Raw genomic sequence first — 15,070 nt, 5'->3', positions numbered from 1 at the left:
AACTATATCATCTGAAAAATACAAGCTAAAACAGGTTTCGAAATTAATTTGTGGTGATAAAAAACAGTTGAAAAATAACAAAACAATTGATATTGTTTGAATGGTAACATGTGATTTTTTGGATAAAAATATTGGATAAGTTTATTTCAAAATGTATCGTGTGCGTTTTTTTTGTTAATTTACGTAATTCAGTTAAACAGTAACAAACTTTAGTAAGATAAGAAAATTAATCTCCGCAGTTAAAGCCTATAGGTATTTATTAAGGTACAGTTGTTCAGTTATCACTACAGTAATAGCTAAGTGGTTATTAAATGTTTATAATAATGATATATAATATGTACATAATTATGTTACCCTAGATTTTATTGAGGTTTAATGAACTAAGTGTACAATTTTTTGGTGTCGGTAGGGTATATTATTATTAATAGAAGGACTTTTTACTTGTAATAGACAATTGAACAAATGCCCTTTTACCCTATGCTTGCAATATACAAATAAATAGTCTTTTTCAAGCTTATGACTGTGGTCTATATTCTAATTTGTATCTCAAGTCAGAACCTCGTCTTGAGCACTTTCAAATATGTCTACTTCATGCGGACAACTCTGGTTTCTCAGCTACTGAAACTAGATTTAAGTTTGATCGGTGCTCTACAATATAATAAGTACATATGTTATTAGTAGTTAATAGCATATATTGTTTGGTAGTAATATGTTGTATATCAAATCTAAATATGTTCAGTTGATAATATAATCTTTATTTTGTAATGATGTCTGTTTTATAAAATAAGTGTAAAGCCCAAGATATACATAGAAAGTTTAATATTTGTTATCTTTACTTAAAAAGATGAATAATGGACAATGTTTTTTTATACTCGGTTTTTATAATATATGGGTGATATACCGAAATATTCTTTTATAGACAACAAATAATTACTTTTCTGGTAATTAAACTCTTATCAATAAACTGCATAAATAATTTGTTGGAATGATTGTTCAAATGAACCTCGTTCCAGTTTTTTCTAAATTAATTTCTATTTAGGATTAAATAAATTCCAGAGTCTGTTTTTAATTCAAATAGTTAAACTAATTGTTTTCTTTTAATAATAATTTAATGTTTAATAATTAATTTTATTTATAGTTATACCATAAAGATTTTTTTTGTAATCTTTCCACCAATGGTGCTTGGTATTGGCCTTACAACTCTGTGTTGTTTATCATTTTTATTACAGGCAACTAAGTAATTAGCCTGACAGTGATGTCACACGCCGTTAGTTTTTCGGTCTCGGTTTGTTGGTATCCTCACGATTTTTTTGCCCCGCCATTGTAGCGTTATTTTGCCTTCACTGTACACCAGTCTAGGTGTACAGTCGTGAATCGGGCACACAAACAGTTGATATTGTTTTATTTTCTTTATTGAGATTATATATTGTATGTTTGTCTTTGGTAAAATTCGAACTTCTTATCGCAAACGTTTAAGTATAGTAATGATAGGTATACTAATTATTGGAACAAACTAATGACATTTTTTTAAAATATTTGTAGATACAAACACTTACATTTTCTTATCATATACGTAGCTATCTTGATTAACCCACGGTACGTAGAACCCGAAACTTCTGAATTAGAGATTAGATAAAATTTATTTAGAAAAACACACAAATATGTAGTATTTATAATCAGATCAAATATTGTGCCCAAAAAGTCGATTGACGTAATTTAGAACACGTTTTTGTAAGTCTATATAGATAGATACATAAATACTCATCAATTTAAAGATTGTTACTGTAAAATTATCTGGTAAGCGTCTTTTTTCAAGTCAGTTAAGAATAGGTTTTTTTTTAATATTATGGCAATAGTTTTGACTTTATGCCAGTTTCAAGTAAAAGGTTGGGAAACTACACGCGAGAAAAAATAAACAAAAACATCAAAAGTAAGCAAAGGGATAAGCTAGTTAAAAACAAAATACGTACATAAACATATTAAAAGAAGATAATACAATAAAGGATTTGTTGCCTCTTCAACTCCTCTTGCCTCTCTGGAAAGGAATCTTCTTTCAGAAGGAGGCAGAAGATTTTACTCGGAAACGGAACATGTAGTAATTGTAAGGAATACAGAAAGGAGGTACGGTCATATTGGGAACAAGAAAAGAAAATATGGTCGAGGTCACCAATATCTTCACACTAAGAATAGGTTCGTGTACTATATAATAACTAGTCTGGCCATAAATACTGTTACATAAAACTTTTTCTTTTTTTCAACTTTTTAATTTATTTTGAATTTGGAACACGTATATTATTTTAAAAATGTCTTCATTTTGCGCCATTTCACATTTGTTTCGTATTCCTTATCGAATTACAATATGGAATGGGATGTAATAGAAAATCGGATTGCAGTGATCGCCTTGTACAAAGTGGGTATGGAGCCGTCGGTCATATTCCAGACACTTTATATCAGCCGTATCTACGTATATCGTACGTCGATCGTCGAAGACCAGAAATATCGGGGTGGTCGCGTGCTGTTAGAACTACAAAGGCTGTTAATGCTATCAAAGCCAGAATTCGTCGAAACCCATATTAGCAAAAAATCTTATCGCTAGGACTCTGTCGCATATTATAAAGTAAGACCTACTAGGTCCTTGTTGCGTTGCGTTAATGAGAGTGAATCTATGAAAACACCTTTTGTCCCAATACGCAAGTGAAAAGAAAATATTCACGATTGAAGAACACTTCAAAAGGAGCTGATCAAGTGGTCGGAAAGGTACAACGTGGTGATCAACGTGGGCGTGTCTTATCAAGGAGTCAGAAAACTACGTTTTTGTGAGGATCAAGAACCTATGCACTTTGGCCGCATTTAACTTGACATCTTGATTCAAGATACAGTCTTGAAACCTCTCAGCAATACACTGTTACGAAATATACCGTGGTACTTTCCAGCAGGATAATGCACCTGGTCACGAACCAACAGTTCAGAGTTTATTTTAGAATAAAAGACTGGCCGTCATCTAGTCCAGACCTCAACCTTAAGGGGACTTCAAATTATAGTCAGTTTTAGAGGACTTGGCCTGCTGTAAACGACACGCCGACTTTGAGTCTCTTAAAAAATCTTTGAAGCGAAAATTCCCTTCGAAACAGTGCGTAATACCATATATCAAAGGCCTGTATAAAAGTCGAAAGGTGGCCATTTCGAATATAATTTTTTTTTTGCTGAGATTTTAATAATTATGTAGGTATACATTTTATATAATATTACATTACTTCATTTTGTTTTTTTTTATTTTTAAAAGATAGCTGGACTAGATATAGGCGAATAGTAAATGAAAATGTAAAAAAATTGCTTTGTCAAATGTAACCATCGCAAAATATATTTATACAAAATTTGTGTAGTTAAAGTAGGTTTTATAAACAACAGATCTAATTCAATTAAAACTTTGCGAATATTTTGTAGAAATGTCTATACTCGTAATCTACTGAGGGCAATGAACTAAAATCCTATGTGAATTGTATTAGGTTAGGCTAAAGGCTAGGTTTTCGGCTGTTGACTTTGAAATAGAATCTTTTATTTATTTACTTTGTTCTATCAGTATTGCTTCTACTACTAATTGTAATAACGTCGATTTTTATTAGCTCTACATTATAATTTTCATGACTAAAACGCATTTTGGGTTGACTTTCATGAAACCAGCATTTAACCCAAACAGTCCACGGCGTTAGGTTGACAAATCATGACACAGATGCAGAAATGAGAGACAGACCTTAAATAGTTATAGCGCCACTTTTTTTAATGAAACTGGTAGTACATTCTATTAACCTTAAATAATTTTATTCTCTATTTAACCCTTTAGAATCTAAAATCCTTTTATTTCCATGAACTAAGACAAAAATGGAATACTAATGATGAATAATTTAATTCAATAAATTTATTGTTGAATTGAAATGAAAGACGGTTAACCTAGAGAAAGATATACATAAAGCTACTCATAAAACAACGGAACATACACGTTTATCACGTGTACGACATACAGTGACACATTACAAAATAGAAAAAAAACAGACCATAAATAGCAAAAGTAAGAAAAAATTGATTGAACAGTCAAGTCAAGGAATTATAAAATGCAAAAACAAAACTATATATTCAGAATCTTTTTTAAGACGGAAAGTTTTTGTTTCTTTAAGCAAGATAAAGCGCCGACTGTAAGTAATATCAAGAGAATACCGAAAAATTTGAAAGAAAATTTTATATTAAACCCCCGACATTTTGTCACGAGTGCAAGTCTCGAAATTTTACACAGCTCGCGCGCGAAAAAACCGCTTTGACAGCGAAAAAGGCGGGAAAGGCCGCCATTATGGCCAAGTGACGCCCCGGCCAGCGGTATAATTGGCAACGGGAGTTATGGACAGATTTTAATAACGTTCTACCGCAAGTTATTGCTTGTTCACAGTATTTATTTGGAGATAATACCGCAATGTTGCCATGTGTTATTGTGTTGAAATACAATTCGGGTTGTATGTTTTTATCATACAAAATTTAGAACCTGTTCAAAATGTTATTGAGCATATATTATTATACAACAGTGTTGGCCTTGTGGCTTCAGCGTGCGACTCTCATCTCTGAGGTCGTAGGTTCAATCCCAGGCTGTGCACCAATGGATTTTCTTTCTATGTGCGCATTTAACATTAGCTCGAACCGTGAAGGAAAACATCGTGAGGAAACCGGCTTGCCTTAGACCCAAAAAGTCGACGGTGTGTGTCAGGCACAGAAGGCTGATCACCTACTTGTCTATTCAATTCATAAACGATCATGAAACAGATACAGAAATCTGAGGCCCAGACCTAGGGTTGTAGCGCCATTGATTTATATTTTTTTGACTCTACAAATCAGTATAGCGGATAATAATAATAATAACAATTTAAAAGACACTAAGTATGGAGACAATTCCATCAATTCCCTATGTTTGATGAAGAGGATTCCTATATATTAAATAAAACATTTTGAAGCTGGGTAACAACTGGCTTTAATTGCTTAAAACATAACCTTTAATTAAGATAACATTCGGAGTTGCGACGCCGGATTAACAAAAAACTAACTTGACTTTTTAACATTATCGAAATGTTAAATTACAAATTATGAGTGTGGTAAAAACTAAAGAGCCCATATTGGCTTCAAGTGTGCGATGATTTTTTGAAGGCTTCTAAAATCTTTACTAAAATATAAACATGCAACTTATCTAATGTTAGGTTACATAATAGTGTCAAGATTTAAAAAAAAATATTAACTAGTATTGTCTTTTGTTAAAATAGCTTTTACACATTAAGAAAAACACTTTTTGAACGGATTGAAGCTATGTATTATTATTAAAAACTTATAGTTATTTACATAATTCTAAATTTTTTCCGACGTTTCGCGTACTTTTCTGTGTTGCTGGTCACGGTGACCACGCACACATTATTATTAACACTACCTTAAAATAAACATATATAAAACAACTTACATTAGTTATTAAGCAACGTGCGGCCTTATCACTAACAAGTTAAGCAGGCAGGCAATCCTAGTATGGAAAAATAAGACTACTGAAATACTAGAAGTGCATAGATAATTAAGATAACATACAATTACGTGTAACTATTAAATACTAACTAAAATTAAGCTAAACTAAAATCTTAAAAATAAATGTATAACCTAAGGGATTAATGAGGTAATTACAAAGAGGATTCTTAAATGAAATTAAATCTTAACAATCAGGTAGGTACTTAGAGCGATAAAAATACAGGAAAAAAACATATGTATATGTAAATCGGTCTTGCAATATGTCGGTAACTGAATAAAGGATCCGCTTAAACACTCAAACTCAAAATAACTTTATTCATATAGGTAACCAAGTATGTACGTCAACAGAAAAGGTGTTAAATTGATTCTAAATTTACATTTACTACCAGTTCGCAAGTCAATATGAAATATTTTATATGAACAGTATTTAAAAGATTTTGTAGTAATTAATTAGAAATGGAAATCCCATTTCTCCGATAAGATTAGATTTTGACTCCCGATGTCTGGTAAGTCCTGATAGGTACGTTTGGTGCTATAAATAGACAGAATCAATGCAAAATCTATCACGATTACATTGATGATAAATATAATAAAGGACTTTAGTCAAAGTCAAACTCAAAAATCATTTATTCATATAGGTCACATAATGTACACTTATGAATATCAATAAAAAAAACAAATATACAGTAAATGCTTGTAATTATATATTTACTGCCAGTTCTCAAATCAAGGGCGTAGAACGGAAGAGATGAACTGGCAATAAAGTCTCCGCCACTCTTTTTAATCGACAAGCTTTTTTTTGTATTACACAACATTTGTAAGGAGCTGCAACCCTTACACCATGTTCCACATGACATCTTAAGTAATTAATAATAATAAAATAAATTTAAAACAAAGAGTTGTCTCAGATTGTCAAAGATCCTCTCCAGCAGGAGGCATGGTGAAATAGGAGCACGCACTTACATTCTCGTGGGAACAACACGCAAATACATAGTCGAAATGAGTAACAACAGCCTGCTCGCCATTTTTTTGTGCGTTTCGACGTCTGTTATTTGTGTAAAGCTTCATATATTGTTTTTTACTTTGTCTGCAGAGCAGTGTTGGCCTATTGGCTTCCACGTGAGACTCTATCCATGAGGTCGTAGGTTCGATACTCAGCTGTGCACCAATGGACTATCTGTGTACGTGTGCCTTAGCTCGAACGTGAAAGAAAACATTGTGAGGAAACCGGCTTACCTTAGACTGACAGAGGGCTGATCACCTGCCTATTAGATCGACTAACGTTCATGAAACAGTCAGAAATCTAAGGCCCAGACCTAAAAAGGTTGTAGCGCCACTGATTTTTTCAAATCTTTTATAAAGATGAACATCAAATAATAGGATGCTCCAATCCCTTTGTCATACTCCAATCAAAATATTAATTTAAAAAAAATATATATTGCATGAATATGGTGCAGAAATGTGTAAGGTACGATAGTAAGTTCGCATATTCTGCCACATAATGGCGCGCAAATTTGTCTTTAAAGAAGTTTTACATTGTTAGTGACATGGATTGGTCAATTCTTATATTATTTGTGTCGTACAAATCAAATCAAACGTTAAGAAAAACACTTTTTGAACGGATTAAAGCTATGTATTATTATTAAAAGTTATGATTAATTACATAATTCTAATTCTGTGAATCTGTGATTTAGTTGGATAAAAAAAACTTTAGGTAAAATAATAAGCCCTTTAGTTTGTGACACTTAGTTTTAGGAACAGAAGTTACAGATTTTAGTTAGCTCAACGTAAGACGCTATTTGTAAGTTATATTTTTTTAAAAATTATTAATACAGTTGACATCCAGCTTCAAACAAAGCGTTACATTTATTTGAAAATCAACAACCGCAAAAAATATACTACCCCTTAGACGTATTAATTCAGTCACACATTTAATGCAAATAAAAAAAAGGTTCATTTTAAAATCTAAAATTTAGAATTATGTAAATAATTATAAGTTTTAATAAGAATACATAGCTTTAATCCGTTCAAAAAGTGTTTTTCGTAATGTGTAAAAGCTATTTTAACAAAAGACAATACTATATCAAACTTTATTAAATTTATATCAACTACAGTGTCTCACGTTAGTTATCCATGGCAATACTGAACTATTTAGTTGGATTTCCCTAATACAAGAGCATCATGACAATTACTGTATTTTTCAGTTATAACTTATTAAATTATATTAAAAAACGGTTTCAGGCAAAAGAGGTTTCACTTTCTCATGTCGAGATATTTTGATTCATCTCTTTCATTAGTCTGTAGCTCATATCAGAACGTCAGCAATATCTGGAGCGGACAAACCGTTTCCATCGGTTTCTGACCAGACTTTCGTATAACAGTGTATAGTTTTGAGGACGATGAGTGCTTCACTGGTACGGTCCATCTGGTTGATGAACGGTTAAGGACCTATATGGTCCCTAAACCCCAATAAACTACATTGTTTCTTTCCATGTCTCGTCATCGTTTCTTGAAGGAGGAATGGAAAAAATATATGGTGGAGTTGAGTAGTTTATGTATCCATTTTGAAAGATCGATATGCGATTTAAATAACTTCGCTCGATAGAAAAAAATCCATAGCCAATTTTTGACACTTTGAATTCATTTTATGACGATAAATGTATATGGAACATGATTTTTAAACTTACATGATAAATTTTATCGCAAGCCAAGTAATCCATTTTAGAAGAAAATAAATGCTTTCTGTATTATAAACCACGATCAGTTTCTCTAAGTCCTCATCGCCTCTGCGTATTGTTTTTATTCTTACTTTTAAACATACCTAATATATAACATTACTTACATTAGCCTATGTATCTAATTATCTAAAGTATATTTTAGCAAAGTGATATAGCTGTGAAATATATTTTACCAATAGAGGCGGGAGTGAAATGGCCAAACTTATCTAAAGCAATGTTCAGCCCCTTCCAATTTCAAATTTGAATTCACATTTCAGCATTTCCGGTAGGCAGTTTCCTTTGTATTCTGTGGGTGTGTGCGTTTTAATTCTGGCCATTGTTAGTCTATGGATGTTTGTAATCTATGGTGAATGTATATTGTTTAATTAGTTGAGTTTAATATTGTCCTATTTATTGTGTGTTTAAAGCTAATTTAATTTTTTTTTCGGTCTTATTTCGGATATCGAAGTGTTGGACTTGAATGTTTATTTGGGTACTGAATTACGTTTAACTTGGGTACTCAGGCCTGAATTCAAAAACATCAGACAATCCAGACAAAAGTTCTAATTAACAAAACGCTCTATTTAATTTTAGCCCAGCTCATAATAGTTTTTCGTCTCTACATCGAACTTCTAGAAATTCTTAACCTCTAAAGTATTATTACTAAAAATTTTGGATTGCTTTTAACGGATTAACTACAAATTTAAAATAAAAACAAAAAAATAAATAATAAGGTAGTACAGTGGTACTTTTTAACCATGATAACGAAATCTGTTTCGTTATCATTTGTCATTCGAGCGATTGATAAATGCGCACAAAGACAAAGTCTATTGGTGCACAGCCGGGATCGAATCTACGACCTTAGGGATGAGCCGCATGCTGAAGCCACTAGGCCAACACAGCTCTAACTAGAATAGAGTGCACTATATAACCAAAATGAAATATTTAACTGAAGTAACAATGATCGCATAATAAACTAAGAAATATTGTTAAATAGAAATTGTCAAAAATAATATTAATGTATTACAAAAAATATTCCTTGGAAAGGACCTACGGGAAGTAGGAGAAGAGGCCGCTTTAGAAAAAGGTGTTCATAAGATATAGAAGCGTTAGATGGAAGTAAATGGAGTAAGAAAGTCATGTATAAAGATATTTGGAAGCTGGATAGCCTTAACCGTGAAGTGGTGGAACCAATGGTACTGAAGTAAGGATATTAGGATAACAAGAAGTAAAAAAAAATTACATTACAAAGATGGACTGGAAAAAAACAGACTTTATTATTATTTATTGAATTACAAATATATTTGAAATCCAAAGACAAGTTGTAATTATAGAACGAAAATAATTAGAAACAGACTCAAGGTGATCGCAATTATAATAGATTAAAAAGAAAAAAATAAGCTGTCTATGAGTTCTGTGTAAGACGATACAAGTCAATATTTGAGCAGATGTGCTATCGGGGGCGCGCGCGAAAATGTTATTTTTATGCGACCTACATGGAAATGTCGGTGCTACCCTTGTAGTTATGTGCCGGTATCGATATTTTTTTTATTTGCATTTAATGTGTGAATGAATTAATAAGTCTAACCGGTAATATATTTTTTGCGGTTGTTGATTTTAAAATAAATGTAACGCTTTGTTTGAAGCTGGATGTCAACTGGCTTAATCATTTTAAATTTTTTTGTAACATAAAAATAGCGTCTCTCGCTGGACTAACTAAAATCTGTAACTTAAGTATCCTCCTATATATTCCTAAAACTAAGTGTCACAACTAACGGGCTTATTTATTATTAACCTAACGTTTTTTTTTAAATTTATTGGCGTGTGCGTTGATTGATAACATTTCCGCGTTTAATGATTAACTCAAATATATATATATATATAAACTAATGTTTAACTAAAATACTCATCGGTTACTTTTCATCACAGCGTAAACACAATAAGATTTATTTGCCTGCACAGCGTCCAAGGCGGTTTCCTCACGATGTTTTCCTTCACTGTTCGAGTGAATGTTTAATGCGTACATAGTCAGAATGTTGGTGCACAGCCAGGAATTAAAGCTTCAATTGAGATGATAGTCGCAAGCTGAAGCCACTAGGCCAACACTGTGTCACGTGTTATAAGCATTTTGTCGCGTTCTAAGAACAGATTATACAAATTTTATCGATAAAATGTCGCGACACTATTGTATCACCCTTTACGCTCCTCGTCCGAACCCTGAGTCTTGCGATGGAACAAAAATTTGTTTCTTAATACAAACCTTCTCTATTATTTAACGAATATTATCATAAAAGAAGGGTTCCCTCATGTCGATTTCTGACTTGTACAGATTCAAAATATAAATGTGTTATTCGTACATTTTACTATTGCTCTGTGGATTTTTCCCGCGTCATTTAGAGAGATTCGGTCTTCAAAAACTTCATCTACAGATATACCAATTTGTCAATATTTGACAAATCGTAATATAAAAATGACAAAATGTATGACCACTATTTATTTATAAATAATCTTACAGCTATATATGTATATTATATAAGAAAACAAAGACAATATACAAAGCCAAAACAGATTACATTGATAAACAAATATTCTACCGCATTTACAATGGAGAGTGTTAAGAGGAGTCGTTCGGACTAATACCTGCAGCTGTGTTTCATTATCGGACGTCAAGGCAGAATACGAAATACCATCCGTATCACCTGGAAATCCGTCGTTCCACAACTGTGCGTTTCTTAAGGCAGTTTTTGCCACGCACCACCACTGTGGAACGAGCTGCCTACCTAAGTATTTCCGAAACAATTCGACTTAGGGTCCTTCAAGGAAGGAGCGTACCGATTTATAAAAGGCCGGCAACGCACTTGTGAGCCATCTGGCGATGTTTCATATATATGATATGGATATATTAATTAAGGCTTCCGAAGGTTTATCTATTACTGGTTTTTGTGATGGGAGGCAAATAAGCAGACGAGTCACTGCTGGTCCGAGTTTACCTTGGCTCATGGACACCTGGAATAACAGAAGCCAGGAGCTGCTTTTTATACTTTGTTTTTCTTTTACACATAAAAAGGGTTTTAATCATAAATTTATGTTAATTATGTCCTGTTAGCTCTAATATTAGATTAATATATTTTTTTTACATGTAATTTTATGTTTTTGTTCGTTTTATGCACTTCTTGTATTTTACCCTTAGTAGGGATTATCTTTTTTATTTTTCCATACTAGGGTTGATAGACATCGCTTGTTAGCCGTTGCCTCACATTGCCAGAAGGCTCGCAAGTGTGTTGCCGGCCTTTTAAAATAATTTATCGATTGCAGTATATATTATAGAGTACATGACAATTATGCTGAATAGAAATTTTACAAAAAAATTAATAAAGAAACATTTCCAATTTTGTTTTTTGTCGTAATTTCTTATTTAAAAATACTTATTCAGCATCAATGCGGATTAGGTACCATATAGGCGCTTATCAACGCATTTTTGATCAGTCCGAATATGTCAAGCTCTGGAAAGTACATAGTGTTTATTCTGTGATATTTTCGAAGACTTTGTATGACAGGTGCCTGAACTTCTATGTTTTTACAGACGGAATTTCGTAAATTCAGCTGATTATGAACCCTGGGAATTTATAAATGACGACAATGTTAATGTTCTGTGTAATGCTGGACCAACAAAACAATACATATAAAATCTAGAAACAAAAATGAATCCCAAAACATGTTGCCGAGCGCACGATTCGAAGACGGCTGGACCAATTCGAGATTATTTATTTATTACTTGAATACTGATCAAGGTTTTAAGGAGAGAAAGATTTGAAAAAATATTTAGTTTCTATTCCTGAAAATATGTTTTGTTTTGGACGAAAGGAAGTTCGCGAAACTTAACGAAACATTGTTCTTAATTTAAAACTATTTCTTATTACCGTATAACATTTTTGTTTATGAGTACTTATCATATATTTTGTAGATAGAACATTTAGTGATATGACAAAATACAATTATACAATATTTACGATTTTCTTAACCTTCATAGTAATAATAAAAAGAATTTAAAATTAATAAAAACAAAATTGAAAGAGTTTGGTATCTTTGTTAGTGTAACCTTTAACGCTGGCAACATTTCGTCGCTGTATTGCGATACTTATTCGTTGAGCGAGGAAAGCACCAGCTCTGGGGTCACTTGTAATATCCACCAGGTGCCAACTTAAATCTTTAATTAGCGTCTGTGCACTTGAACACCACGGCCTCGGTCTCTACTCCACAGGGAACAAAATCGAAGTCGGAGGAAAGACTCTTATATTTGTGTTTGTGTTTATTATTTCCTGCCTGCTCGGCGGAGCGAGGTAAAACCTCGTTCGAAGGAGGTGAAACGGGCCAATGGGGCAAACGTGTCCACAGAAGTAGCATCCCATATTAAAGCCCGTAAATATTTTTGTAGTGAATTATCTATTTAAGAGTGTATATTAAAAGGAACCAATTTTTTAAATTGCAATAAATTTGGCCTTTTGTCAGTCACCGTGACCATGCACGCTGAAAAGCACGCGAAACGTCGGATTATTTTTTTTTTAATTTAGAATTATGTAAATAATTATAAGTTTTTTAATAATATTACATAGCTTTAATCCGTTCAAAAAGTGTTTTTCTTAATGTGTAAAAGCTATTTTAACAAAATACAATATAGAAACTAAATCAATTATTATTATTACTACGTAGGTAATAAATCATTTCCTCTATAAATTAAAAATAATAGCCATTTATCTCCCGATTGTGAATAATTTAACTTTGACATTATTTTATGTTCTTAATAAGACATTGGAAATTTTATGACATTTGCATGCAATGCAATATGGCTGATTGTGCGGATATTTGTTATTGATCGATCTCACCACTGTACCACTATCTTGGCAAATAAACGATTATTGTTATTATTAACATATTTTAATGTTGCCAACATTAACTAGGTACTTAATGAATAAACAAAAACACTATTTGGTATTAACAGAAATAGTTAAATTTTAAAATAAGCTATCAATCCTCGTTACTTTTTAGCAGGCACATATGGAACATTTAACTAACTGATTCAGAATTTTTCAGAATTCAGAAACATACTGATATCAGATATAAAGACCTTTGGATTATGCTATATGTACATAGTTGCTCCCTTCACACATTAAAATCTATTTTCGTTTATTTTTTCTACTGTAATTGTTTTGTTTTTATTATATCTACGTGTTACATGCTATTTGCCTATAATTGTTAGTCACAGTCAATTTATCTTTTATGTGTACCAATGTGCCGAATGTTACCTTTTAAATATACATATATATATACACTAATATAACCGAAATATTTTAATGATGGCAACATAAATTCTAGAAGCATTCATTAAATCGTTGCATGTTTATTTACGATTCGGTTACACTCTGTTAACATTCACGTTCAATTATCACAATTTTACACCTTTTAAAAATACCAGCACGCTTCCGTTAAGTGTTTTTTTTTTTCATGGTGATTTAATTTGTAAGCGGAGAGCGGAATATTATGCGGACATTTTTGTAATTAATTTCAAAAAGTTTTAAACAAGGTGGGTAATAATAAAATTCTTGTGTTACATTGTCAAACGAAACCGGCTTGTTTATGTGTTTTTTTTGTCTATGTTTGCCGAGTCCGAATTCGTAGAAACTAATTTTTATGCCTCAAGTAAAGACCTTTTCAACCTCAAGTGAAGAAAAAATTTTCTACCACCAACCGCAACTAGACATTATTTTAATATTTGTATATTTTCTCTCTTTTCGCATAACACAAAACTCGTAAAAATCAATGGGAACTATCCAAATCTACTAATTTTTACTATATACAATATGTAGTTTGTTGAAGAGACGTATAAATATTATTTTGACCAAATGGCTTAACAGGTTTAGTTCAAATTATGAAAATGGTTTAAGATTGAGCTTTAGAGCGTTGTCATAGCAACGGGACTACCTACGCTACAGATTGTATAGAGATACCCAACTGTCTATGCGGTAAGACAAAGTTTACCGGGAGAGCTATTAGGTTTATAAAAAGGTGTTTCGAGCTAAGGGTTCCTGATAACCTGTTGAAAAATCGAGAATTGTCCCAACCCATCTTCGTTGTAATATTATGCCGTAGAGTATAGTGATGCTATACCCACTAAAAGATCCGCCAATCCAAAAAATCACGTGAAGTAAATCGCGTAATTGCTATTTATTTATCAATTAAAATGGCGCTGGGCAGTTAAGAGATTATCCATTCTTAAAGGTTAATGAGTATTTTTGGCAATTATACCAAAGGGGTTTAATATTACTAAAACCCCTTAGCCAGAATGTAACGTAACAATTCAGGCAGAGTAGAATCAGACAGGAAAAATAATTGTTTAATGATTCCTCGCTTTTAAACTATATTTAAAATAAATAACTAAACATGTTTCAATCATTGCTAATGTTGTATTAAAGATGATACCGTGCATAAATTGTGCGTGACTCACTCGAGTTGTCTATGACATCCATAAACAAGCGTGCTTAATTGTTTTTATAGAAATGGCAACACTTTACGAACTGTCATGGTTTCTTAGTAATACAGTTTGTACATCTATATTCTTTTGTTATTGCTTTTTGTGTACGTTTTCAATAGATTTTTTTATGTAATTCATAATATGATTAATGGGGATGACTAGCTAGAAACCATGAATTTGTTTTTGATGTAATATGTGGCGCAAGTGGATGTGGAATATTTATTTGTACGGAAAGCACTGAACCAACCATTACATGTGTCAGATACTGAAGGGTAATCAC

The 15,070-nt window shown here is 32.2% G+C and overlaps 1 protein-coding gene across 1 annotated transcript in view; it reads left to right on the top strand.

Moving 5' to 3' along the window:
• The window catches only part of LOC123717226 (homeobox protein PKNOX2-like), a 43,711-nt gene that overhangs the window by 878 nt on the left and 27,763 nt on the right, over positions 1-15,070 (top strand). The window lies entirely within an intron of this gene.

This window comes from Pieris brassicae, chromosome 12, assembly GCF_905147105.1.
Source record: "Pieris brassicae chromosome 12, ilPieBrab1.1, whole genome shotgun sequence".
Taxonomy (NCBI): Eukaryota; Metazoa; Arthropoda; class Insecta; order Lepidoptera; family Pieridae; genus Pieris; species Pieris brassicae.
This window is presented reverse-complemented; position numbering and strand designations above follow the sequence as displayed.